Consider the following 11750-nt stretch of genomic DNA (forward strand, 5'->3'; position numbering starts at 1 on the left):
ACACGATGGGTTATTTTTGGGTGGTAGTGAACATGAACCCAGATATCCAAAATCCAGTATCTGTGGTCATGTATACAGATATCCAAAAATACAAAACTTAAGAAGAAATGGCTTCTGGAAACTAATCTGCTAATGTAATTTTAAAGAAAAAAAAAAAAAGCATTCATCAAATTAACCCCACGAAGAAATGTCAGTCTTTGCAAGATGCAGGGTGACCTTGACTGAGGACAAGTCAGATAATCACAGCATCTAGGAGCAGGAGGGACCCTGGCCTGCCAGGGTCTATGTCGCTGGCGGTTCCACAGGTTCAGCGATAGCCTCTCTTTTTAGATCCAAAAACCATTGGCTTCCACCCTCATTCCAGTTACTATGAGCCACCCTTTCCAATTTTCCTATTTAGTAATTTCTAAAACAATTATCAAAGTAGAGGTTTCACAGTGGCATTTTCACTTTGCTCCTCTTGTCCTTGTTTTTCATACTCTCTTCCTTCTCCACTGGTTGGAGACAGAATTTCATATAGTTTGTGACCTCAACCTGAATATAGCTATGTACCTCAAGGTTGACCTCGAACTTCGGATCCTCCTGCCTCCACCTCTCACGTGACAGAACTACATGTGTTGTGTCGCCATGTCCAGGACTTTGCTAGGAGAGCACTCTACTGAGCTTCCTCAGCCCCAGATTGACAATTACCCAGACATCTCATTCAGGAACCTTCTCAAGGATTACCATTCACCATGCCACCTCTCTTGGCATGTGCCTTTTCTCTTTACTTGATCTCTCAAGTTGGAAGAACAAATCTCATTTCACAGGTTTCCTTAATAAAGTGACTAGAGTGACACAGCCTCAGAAAGGCTCTTCCTTTGCCTATGCTGACAGATTCCTTTCCAAAGTGACTTTCTACTCTCCAGAAAAAAGAGTAGAAATGCTATAGGGTGTCACGATAGCACCCATCCATGCTTACATCAATGTACAGTAACAGAAAAGCATGGCATTAACACATGGTTGAACAAGGACAGTGAGTTGATGAGGTGTACCTCTCAAGAGAGATAGGTGCTAAGGTTTCTCCTGTGAAAGAAAATGGGGAAAAAAAAAAAAAGAAAATGGGGAAGCTGGTTACCTTGGCCATGGTCAGCGTCTTGCAGCCTGCCTGGAAGGACAGAAGGAGCTCATCCGTACAAGTCTCTTTGGTGCAATGTAGCAAGAGTGAAGGCTGATTTCCCTCTCTCCTCCTATGCCTCCTCCCCACCCCCCCCTACAAGCTCATAGTTTGCAGTCCCTCTCTTGATTAAATGCTGCTATGCAATGAACATGGGCATTTAATAATTGACAGTGCAATCTCAGCCCAGCTGTTCTTGGAGATTATGCCAGAGAACTTGCCAGTGGGGACACGGGGCTCAGTACAGAGCAGCACGGACCTGCACTTGCAGAGGGGACTTTCTGTAAACAGGTAAAGGGTGATTTATGTCTGTAAACAGGTAAAGGGTGATTTATGTCTCCTCTGTGTAAAGTGGTGTGGCTGGCCAGAGCTCTACTTTTACAGCAAATGCACAAAATTTATGGATCAACTCACTGTTACTTCTCAGTGTCCCGTAGGAAGCAGCTTTAGGCTGTGTGGTGTTCAAAGCTTCAGGAGTCATAGACAGACTTTGTTCTGTATGTGGTCTCCACCTTCTAGCTCAGAGAGGGTTGCTTCTGTCATGTGGAATGTTCAGTGTGTTAGGAGGGGCTGAGGATGAGTTAGGGGTGGAACAGGACTGAAGATCTGGAGACAAGCTCAGGGTCAGCAATGCGATGACTGTACAATGGCCACCATTTCTCATCAACTCACAAACAAGGAATGGTCATCTTTTTATTTTCTCCAAACAAGCTTCGATAACAACAAACAAACAAACAGGGAATCTAGCCAACCACTAAAGAGTGGATTACATCTATCCTCTCGACAGTCCCTGGAAGCAGAAAGCATTCCTTCTGTCCTCAGAATTGTACAAACTGATATTTTGCAGCAGCTATTCTTTCGGTCTACCCAGAATGCCCTTGTTTCTTCTGACCTCTCCCCCTTCCTCACCCCTTGCAAAGACAGGTTTCTCTATACACCTTGCTGTCCTGGCCTCGAATGCGGAGATCCACCTCCTGGGAGCCCTGTCTCCCAAGGGCTGGGATTAAAAGCGTGCACCACCACCACCTGATGTACTTTTGACCTTTCAATTTTAGTGTAAAAAGACATTCATTCTTTGAAAATGTTTTTCTCTTTTGTCTTGGCCAAATCACGCCTTTTTTTGCAACTGTTTTTCTTTTTTTTTTCTATTTTTACATTTTGTGTATGTGCGTGCGTGCGTGCGTGCGTGCGTGCGTGTGTGTGTGTGTGTGTGTGTGTGTGTGTGTGTGTGTCAGGGGCATGGCACATGTATGGAAGACAGCTCTGAGGAGTTGGTTCTGTTTTTCTACCATGTGGGTCCCAGAAATCAAACTCAGGTTGTCAGGATTGCTTGTCACCCAAGCAGCCCTTCATTCACTGTGACACAGTTCACTTTGGGAGACCAGGACAAGAGTTTTGTGGTCCCCCTTTGCTCTGGAATAGGCTGGTTTCCTGACTGTGTCATTTCCTTACGCCACTGTGTGGCGCTATGCCCTCATCTTTTCTTTTCTTTTCTTTTTTTTTTTTTCCTGTCTGAGTCCTCCCTACCAGTAAGCAGAACATGGGTGGAGATGGCTCCTCCTCTCTTGTGGAACTGCTCTTTCCTTCTTTTGGCTTTCACCCCAAATCCAAGCGTACAGCCTGCCATGTGTCAGTCTTATGGAATTCAGGACTTAGGATGAACTCGGGGCACCCAGCCACTCCCAGGAGGACTTTTCGTGGGATTATTTCCTATAGTGCATTTTTTGGTGGCCAGGTCCAGTTCTCAGTGACTCAATAGAGCATCAAATGTCTCTCATGGGAAACCCATCACAGTATCAGAAATGACAGTTAGCCAACATTTCCTGATGAGTTGCGTGCACATTTTTCTCTCCTTAATTGTATCCTTATTCTCTCTCCACCCTAGAACAGTGACCGATTCTTTTCCTTTCTCTAGGCTTCCACCCTTCAAATACTTGCAGACACATCCCGCCTTGAGTCACTGCTTGGCACAGCACTGTGTCTTTGGTTTTTATTGCCTCTGCTCATAAACCGCACCCCCGAAGCCTTAATTGCCTCAAGTTCGCCTTCTTTAGGGAAAAGGGGATGGGAGTGGCAGTTAGAGGAGGCCCAGAGGCGGGTTTAGAGAGAAGCTAATGAAACTCTACCTTCCCAGCCCCTCACTTATTTGGGCCGCTGCCAAGGGCCTGTTGCCCAATCCAAACTTATAATTTTGTATTATTTTCCTTAAAGAAGGTTTCCAAAATATTAGTCTAGGCCTCCACAGTAGCTCTGATCCACCCATCCCTAGGCAGTACATTTTATGTGGGTGCTTGGCTGCTTGCTGGATGTGACCAGTCTTAGTTTCCTGTCCCCGAGGACCTTGGGCCCCCAAATCCAATTTCCTCTTTTAGACAAAAAGGAAAAAAAAAGTTTCTCTGCTTTGCCACAAAAAAAAGTCAGAACCCAGCAACCCATTCCCTTCCTTTCATTGTGATTTGGGCTTGCTGTTTCCCCGGCCCCTTTCCTTTCTTCTCTTAGAACAGAAAGGGTAACCACTGGTCAACGAAACAGATCTAATCAGGCTTGTGTCAAAAGCTCATGACAAGTATAGAGACAAGTAGCCCACATCTCAACATGTTGGACTGCTGGTTCTAGGGTGACTTCCATGGGGCTGGTTATGCACCTCACTAGTTATGACATCACAGTGGCAAGGCCTGGGACTGGCCTTCATTTGCTAAGGTCCTCAGTCACAACTCGGCACTGTATGAAACCATTTTTGCTCGATATGCATAAAGACAAATGATGGTCTTGGTACACATAAGGTTCAGGCAGAAATGCGATATATCGTGATGCCTGTGCACTGCAGATTACAGGTGATTAAGAGTGTTGAGCCAGATCAGTGTGTCTACCTCTTCCCTAACACCCGAGCCCGGGGCTAAAGGATCTAGTAATGTTGTCCCCCGTGTCATCCCATCCATCCAGACATCTTGCCTGTCCTGTCTCACAAGAGTTTCTCTATTCTCCCAGGGGCCAGAATTCTTGACCCATGGCCCCATTGAGTAACTTTATTCTGCTACTCAACAAAAAGCTGGAGTGAGATTTAAGTGCTTCGGCGGTCCCTGGCTGACGCGCAAACAGTGCTGCTCTTCCGGCCTCCGTGTGCTGGCAGGCACCCCTTCCTCAAAACCCATTACCCACGTAACTCCTGCGCCTTGTGTGTTTGTACACTCATTGGAATCCTAACAAGTCCTAGGGGCCATGTTCTGTGCATTGCGGACCCCAAGCACTGTATTCCCATCCGTGAACAAACGAGGTTTGTAAGGCTAGCGAGGCTCGAGAACATGGTTGGGGAGCCTGTGGGCAAAGATATGAACACAGACAATGTGTCCAAACAGCATCAAGTCCACACCACTGTTCGCAATGCACATACGAAAGCAATGGGGAGCCACAAAAGGACCCCAGGGGCCCAGAAGCATATCACAGGCCCTACCACACAGATGAAGGCTTTTTCAGGCAGATCTGCCAAAACATTTCCTCCACCTGTGGGAACATTCCTGCTTTTCCATGAGCAAAGCCTCAGAAAATAGCAATGATCTCATTACCAGTATTATCCTTAGTCTGACCAGAGGACAAACAGATGACAGATGGGAAATGTTCTGTCTGTTTCAAGAGGGGCGATTCCCTGCAGATTGGGGTCATTTTGATGCAGCTCAAACTTTCTGAGCTTTAATTACGTATTGTGGGACATTGAACTCCTTCATTGATGAAACTGGGAAAAGTTTCCCGGAGGGCGTGTATGATCTTTCAAATGCCCATGCTGTGTTCACCCCTGGACCTTCCATTCTCAACTGTGCCAGCTTGTCAGGGCGCACATAACGCCAAATGCGCCTAAGGTGGGTCATGAGCGCCGGGAACTCTTATTTATGTTCAATGGGAAGGACCAAAGGAAAACACTTGGGACCTCTCTCCAGCCTTTCCCTTTCCGCTTTGTCATGGAATTGTTTGAGGGCTTTTGCTATAGCAGTCATTTCCAGGAGAGGAAGCCCTCCCCACCCCCAGGCCCCTCTGCCTTTCGTCCGTGCCCCAAGCCACTGGCTGGCGTGAATCAGAGGGACAGTCACATCTGTGCTTCCTGTGGGGCAATCTCTCACGCGGGAATGACTGCTAGGACAGGGCTGGCCCCGGGCTGCCAGGGAGTCTCGGGGACTGCAGTATCCAATGAGGAAGAGGGGTGCCCGGAATGCTGCTGTCCACTTCAGCGTGCGCTCCCTCCCCCCACGTGGCGTCTTTTCCTTCCCTTTCTCTCCTCATCACTACTCTGTCACCCTGTACTTAAGCCTGCTGAGATTTACCCATGCTTCCCCGTGAGTAACCTTCCTGGCGGCGTTTACTACGGCGCCCCCAGTTGCCTAGCAGCGGGCGCGGTTGCCAAGGCGACGCACCAGGAGCAGGTTTTGAATTGTTTGGCAAGGCCCCGCCCTGGAGCAGCAGGCGCTTGGGACTTCCAGGACAGGTGTGGCGGGAACCACGAGGTTTCTTCCTCTTTCTCTTCCTTGGGCGGGTCCTGCCGTCCTTGGTCTACCCAAGATGCAGGCGAGGACCGGCCCAGGGAAGAAACTGGATCCTGGGGTGACTTCCTCATGCCCTGTGGGATAAGGGGTGAGGATCCACCCGGTTACTGTCAAACCCCAAATCAAGCATATCCCCGTCCCTCAAAGATGCAGGTCCCTCCGTCCTTTCTGATGGAGGGTAAGGTAGGCCTGCCTCATTCTGTACTCAGGTGAGGGCATGGACCCTTTAGCACACCTATGGTCTAGGGGTTTCCTATCCGCTTCCGCAAGGGAGCCTGACAGGGGAGGTGGAACATTCTCTCCAGTTTTGATCTGAAGATCTAAAGAGGTGGAAGGAAAGCGGCATCTAAGGAGAAACCATCTGAACTGAAGTACCAGGCCAGGGGCCAGGCGCTTCACTAACTGCTCTCCGGGCTCTCAATCCGACACGGAGAGGCAGCGTCCACTTTACAAGTGAGGGCTCCAGTTCAGGCTTTGATTTGCTCCAGCTCCCAAATGTCAGCGTGGTGGAGTCCGCATTCAAACCTGCGACCCTAGAAGGCTGAGTGTTTACAAATGAAAATGCCACCCAGCAAAGAGCAGGCAGACACTTAATAAAAACCACAGATGGCGCCTGTCACCAGGGAACCGCCTCCAGAACAAGGGAAAGGTTCAAGTGTTCTGTGCTCTATACCTCTTCTGTCCATGCTAAGGAACAGGCTTCCCCAGAGCCTTCTTGTCCCCTCTCCACAGAACCGATGATAAAAGAGAAAAAAATTTCAAGCGCTGACCGACTTTTGCTGTCAGGATCATACCTGTAAGGGCTCTCTAGTTGATAGTGGGCTCTTTGGGGCCTTCTTCTGACCTGGGGAAGCTGCCTGAGCCCACATGTCTGGCTCTTCAGAGCTTTGAGCTCTGTCCCAGTGTGGTGAATGCCTCTTTCTTAGGCTCTCTCGGTATTCTCAACACACCTGTATACTGTTAAGTAACCTTCCATAACTCCCTCTCTTCCCCCCTCGATGCCTCCTTTCCTGCCTGTGTGTTTGCCCCACTAAAGATAGGGCTCAAATAGTGAAAGGAGTGAAATTAATCAGTATACTCAACCTTTCCAAAAGCTGTGCACCTACCTCCTGGGTGAGGCAAACATTCTGAATTAGCTGGGGGAAATCGATCATTCACTGTTGTAGGGCTGAAACAGCGGAGCTTCAGTCTCTGCTGATGGAGCTTGCCCAGCTGTGCGGCTCAGGTGTTGAGGGAGGAGGGTACACCAGGTCCCCTCTTGCCAGCAGAGGGGTAAGGTGGTATGTCGGGCGCTGAGAGAGGATGAATGCCCTTCAGGCTGGACACCAGCCTGGGTTGGGGTGGGACACTATGACTCTGCTTTGTGATGTCACAGTGGGAGGCAGGGTTCTCCCCTCCTCATGCCCCACCCACTCCTCAGAAAGACCAGGTTGGGAAGAAGGGGCAAACTTGGCACCTCTCAAAATCCGGATGGCCCCTGAGGTCTTTTGATCAGTGCTTATTATACATAGAAAAGACCCGGGGAGTTCACTGAAACACAATTCTGAAGGTTAGGGATGCGGTGCCAACCAGGCCACATTGGCTTGTGAGGCCAGCCCACTGCTGTCAAAGAGAATTACAGCTGTGGGCCACATAAGTCTTAAAACATTCTAACACCACCGCTCAAAACAGTGAAATGCACACACAAGCAGTGTAACAATGAATTCTTACTCAATGCTGGGGGAAAGCAGACTGACTCCCTCGCCCCCATTCCCTCTCCAGGAACAACCAAGTTGGGTGCAGTGGAGAACACACTGCTCTCATCTTAAATGCATCAAAATGAAATATAATCACTCAGTTGCACCATCTACACAGTGCCACAGAGCCTCATGTGGCAAGTAGCTATTGGACATTTAAACTCTAGATCATTCCTGACAAGGTAACATCGCACAGAGGTCGCCATTCTAAAGGACCAGTGTCTGGAAATCCAGGAGACGTTCACTCTCAGGTTAATTTTTATTTTTTATTTGAAACGGGTATCACGCTGGATATGTAGCTGAGGCTGGCCTTGAACCCCTGATCCTCCTGCTTCTACCTCCCAAGTGCCAGGGTGACAGGAGTGTCCACCATGCCTTGAATGTTCAGTTTTGGCTTTGAGACAGGCTCTTTTTCTCTAGCCAAAGCTGGTCTGGAACTCAGCTATGTAACCAAGGTTGGCTTTCAACTCCTGGCAGTTCTCCGGCCTCGGCCTCCGGGTACCGAGATTACAGGTGTGAGCCACCGTGCCAGCTTCCCTCTGGGAGTTTTAGTAGAACTCAGTTGACCAGGAGGCATAACCCAGCTTCCAGTGAGGATCCCAGGATCGCAAGGGGACCCATCCTGAGCAACACAGAACCCTCAGTCTACCTCTCTGAGATCCTGTCTCCTCCTTCCCAGGGTAGCCAGACCCTGACCTTCAGGGCCCCTGATTCTAGTACCAATTCCCTGTTATTTCAGCCTCTAGGACTCTCCCTTTCCTCTGTGTTTCTATAGCATGTCTGGTCTGGCCATTCAGAGATTTTTCTTCTTTCTTTTCCTTCCTCTTCTTTCCCCTTTCTCCCCTTCCTTCCTTTTCCCACTCCTTCCCTTCCTGTCTCTCCTCCCCCGCCATTCCCTTTCTTCCTTCGTACAGTGTCTCCTATGGAGCCTAGCTGCCCTCATTCCCTCAGTCTTTTTGCCTCAAACCACTAAGCGCAGGGATTATAGATGGGCATCTTGACATGGCACCTTGGACTGTTTGCTTTAGGTGACTTACTCTGTTTCTCCCATGATACTCTAAGCTGTTTGAGGATGAACCTTCTGTGATGTCTAGAACGAGGCCAATGGGCTAAGGGTTGCTCAATGAATATTATTTGGTGAATAATCTAACAAATCCAGGCAAATAAGAGAGAAAAGCAAGTCGACACACCAGGAAGAGCCTGCCTCATTCTTAGTGTGTCTCAGCCATGGAGGCAGCTTCTCACTGGTTGAGCTGGAACTCACTACGAAGACCAGGGTTGTTGGCGCTTCACGCTGACGTAAGCTGCAGAAAAAGCCTTCCCTGCCATGGGCTCCCTTTGTAAAGTTTGTAAGCTTGGTGTACTTCTCAAGGCAGGAAGGTGGCCAGGCCCCTGCCAAAGGAGCTCCAGCAGCCAGGCCCTGCCCCCAGAGTCCCTCAACAGGCCCTAATGGTCATCTTCCAACTATAACTGTCATCCCCAGCCCTGGCCTCACCTGACAAGAAAGACCCCACCAACTTCTGAGCTCCTCCAGGCTCGGGACTTGAAATCTCACCAAACCTCCCCCTGAAAATCTCTGCCCTGGAGAGTTCCACCCCCTAAGAAATCTTATATAAGCCTAGCCCACTGCTCGGTTCCCTGCTGTCTTCTCCTGGGAGCAGAGGCAGCCACCCCTGGGTTCATCTCTCTCAATAAATCTCTTTTTTGAGATTTGCTGTATGGTGTGACTTGGTCATTGGAAGAATAGGAGAGGCAAAGAAGGGAAGAAGTGAAGAAGTGCAGTGGGCTGAGGCTCCCGAGGGCCTCAGCTCAGCTGGGGAACCCTCCCCCTCCCCTGGGAGCTGCTGTGCTCAAGCAGAGGCGCTTCCAAGCAGAGCTGTTACACTGAAGTGCTCCAGCTCAGCCAGAGATGTCCTCCATCAGGGCTGCAACACCTCTGCTGAGGAGGCCTGTACTTCCGAGGCTCCCACGTCTTGGGATACCCTTCCACTGGGACACTGTCTCATCTTAGAGGTGTGTGGTTCCTGGGCTCCTGAGTCCCAGGATACCTTTCCATCCCAACAGGAAGGCCGTGAGGGTGGCCTTGAACTCACAATGAACTGCCTACCTAAACCTTCTGAGTGCTGGGATTAAAGATTGTAAGCCACCATGACTGGGCCCAAGGCTAGGGATGTGGCTCATTCGTAGAGGACTCATCCAGGATACATAAGGCCTTCCTGGGTTTCATCCCCAGCACCATAAAAAACAAACAAAAACAAACAAACAAGCATCAAACAGAAAAGAATTAAAACAACAACAAACAGCAGAAGAAGAAAGAGAGAAAATAATTTTAAAAAGGAGACAATGATACATATTTAAGTTCGCGTGGGGAAGTGTGTAAAACAGCTAGCCAGGACAGCACAGCAAAGGAAGGGCTGTGTCAGATACAAGTACCTTACAAACAGGCCCGTGGAATAGGTCAAAAACAGAGCCACTTAATGAGTCTCACTAGATATTGAAGGTGATACCTGCAATCCTTAGAGCAAAGGTGATTTTTTTTTCTTTCCTTTTTTTTGAGACAGGGTCTCACTATGTTGCCCAGGTTAGCCTGGAACTCAAAATGCACTGTTCAAGCTCAGCCTGGTCTACTTGACAAGTTCCAGGCCAGCCGAAGCTGCAGAGTAAAATCCTGTTTAAAAAAACAACAACAAAACAAGTAAACAAACAACCAAATAAATGAACAATAACAACAATACTAAGTAAACTTAAAACTAGATAAATAATACTGGCACACCTTTATTCCCAGCACTCCAAAGGCAGAGGCGGAAGGATCTCTGTGAGTTTGAGGCCAGCCTGGTTCTGTAGGTCTACAAGCTGAGTTAGATACCATCTCTCAGCTACCAGAAAGAAAGGCAAAATTCAAAAGCTTGGCCAGGCTCTTGGTGAGGATTAGGAAGAGTTATTTTCCACTCTGCTGCTGGGAATGCAAAAACGAACGGCCCCGGGGAGGAGCATCTGCATTATCTCTCTCGACCCAGAAACTAACCTTTCAGAGATTTACCCTGAAGACACACTCCCCACATGAGGAAAATAGGTGTGCATGAAGCTATTCGTCACAGTGTCACACAGAACGTGGACCACGTTAGAGTAGTGCTTGGCTATAAAACACAATTCAAGCTGCAGAGGACTTCTGTGAACTTCTGTGGTCAGCGCTGGTTTCTAGGTAATATTCAGGGAAAGCATTCCAAGTGCAGGAGGGGTCATGGAGCACGTTAGCTTTCGTGTAAGAAAGGAAAACAAAGCAGCAGTGTTTTTGCTTATTGCTCCCACAGAGCCACAGGAAGGATAAGCCGGAGAACAATAATGCTGATGGTTGTCGGAAACACAGAATGCAACGACTCTGGAGGGAGTGACATGAGATTTTTTGAGTGTGATAAGTTTGATTTTTAAGAGCATGCCAGTGTTCTGCGCATTGAAGAATAACACTAAAACAAGATGAGGAGGGAAAGAAACCCGTGAACTTTAGGTAAACGGGAACAAATGAAATAAACTCACTTTTTTTTTGTCACCACACTGAAGAGGCATGGGCAAAACAAAATATACATTTTAAGAACTTGGGAACATAGCCGTAAGCAGTGTAAAGTCAGGCAGAGGTGAAGCAAGCTGGGGGCCCAGTTTAGATTATCTATTTTATTCATTTTGTGATAGGTGTGTGGAGTGATTGTGGAACTATGCCGGATGCCCTGTGGGGTGAGGCAATTAAGAAACGATTGAGGCTGGAGGGATGGCTCATCGGTTAAGAGTTTTTGCTGCTCTGTCAGAGGACTGTAGGTCAGCTCACAACTAACTATAACTCTAGCCCCAAGAGGGGAATCCAATACCCTCTTCTGCCCTCCTCTGACACTGATCTCATGTGTACATACCCTCACAGAGACAAAACATACATGTCATTAAAAAGAAAGTGAAAACTTAAAGACAAAATGAAAATCGAGCTCAGCAGTGAGGCCTTTGTGGACGTTGTGTCTCTAGATACGACTCCCAAGGAGGACACAGCACCTCTGCAGTGCCCAGCTGGTAACTGAACAGCCTGGCTCCAAACATGAGAAAATGGCCGGCAGATCCAGAGTAATAGTCCAGCTTTAAAAACTGGATTTGTGCTGGGCGGTGGTGGCACATGTCTTTAATCTCAGCGCTCAGGAAGCAGAGACAGACAGATCTCTGTGTTGGAGGACGGCTTGTTCTACAGAGTGAGTTTCAGGACAGACAGGTCTACACAGAGAAACCCTTTCTCAAAAAAAAAAGACTAAAAGAAGAATTTGTATTCTTTTAAAATGTTAACATGAGACA

The sequence above is a fragment of the Meriones unguiculatus genome, chromosome 5 (genome assembly GCF_030254825.1).
Source record: "Meriones unguiculatus strain TT.TT164.6M chromosome 5, Bangor_MerUng_6.1, whole genome shotgun sequence".
NCBI lineage: Eukaryota > Metazoa > Chordata > Mammalia > Rodentia > Muridae > Meriones > Meriones unguiculatus.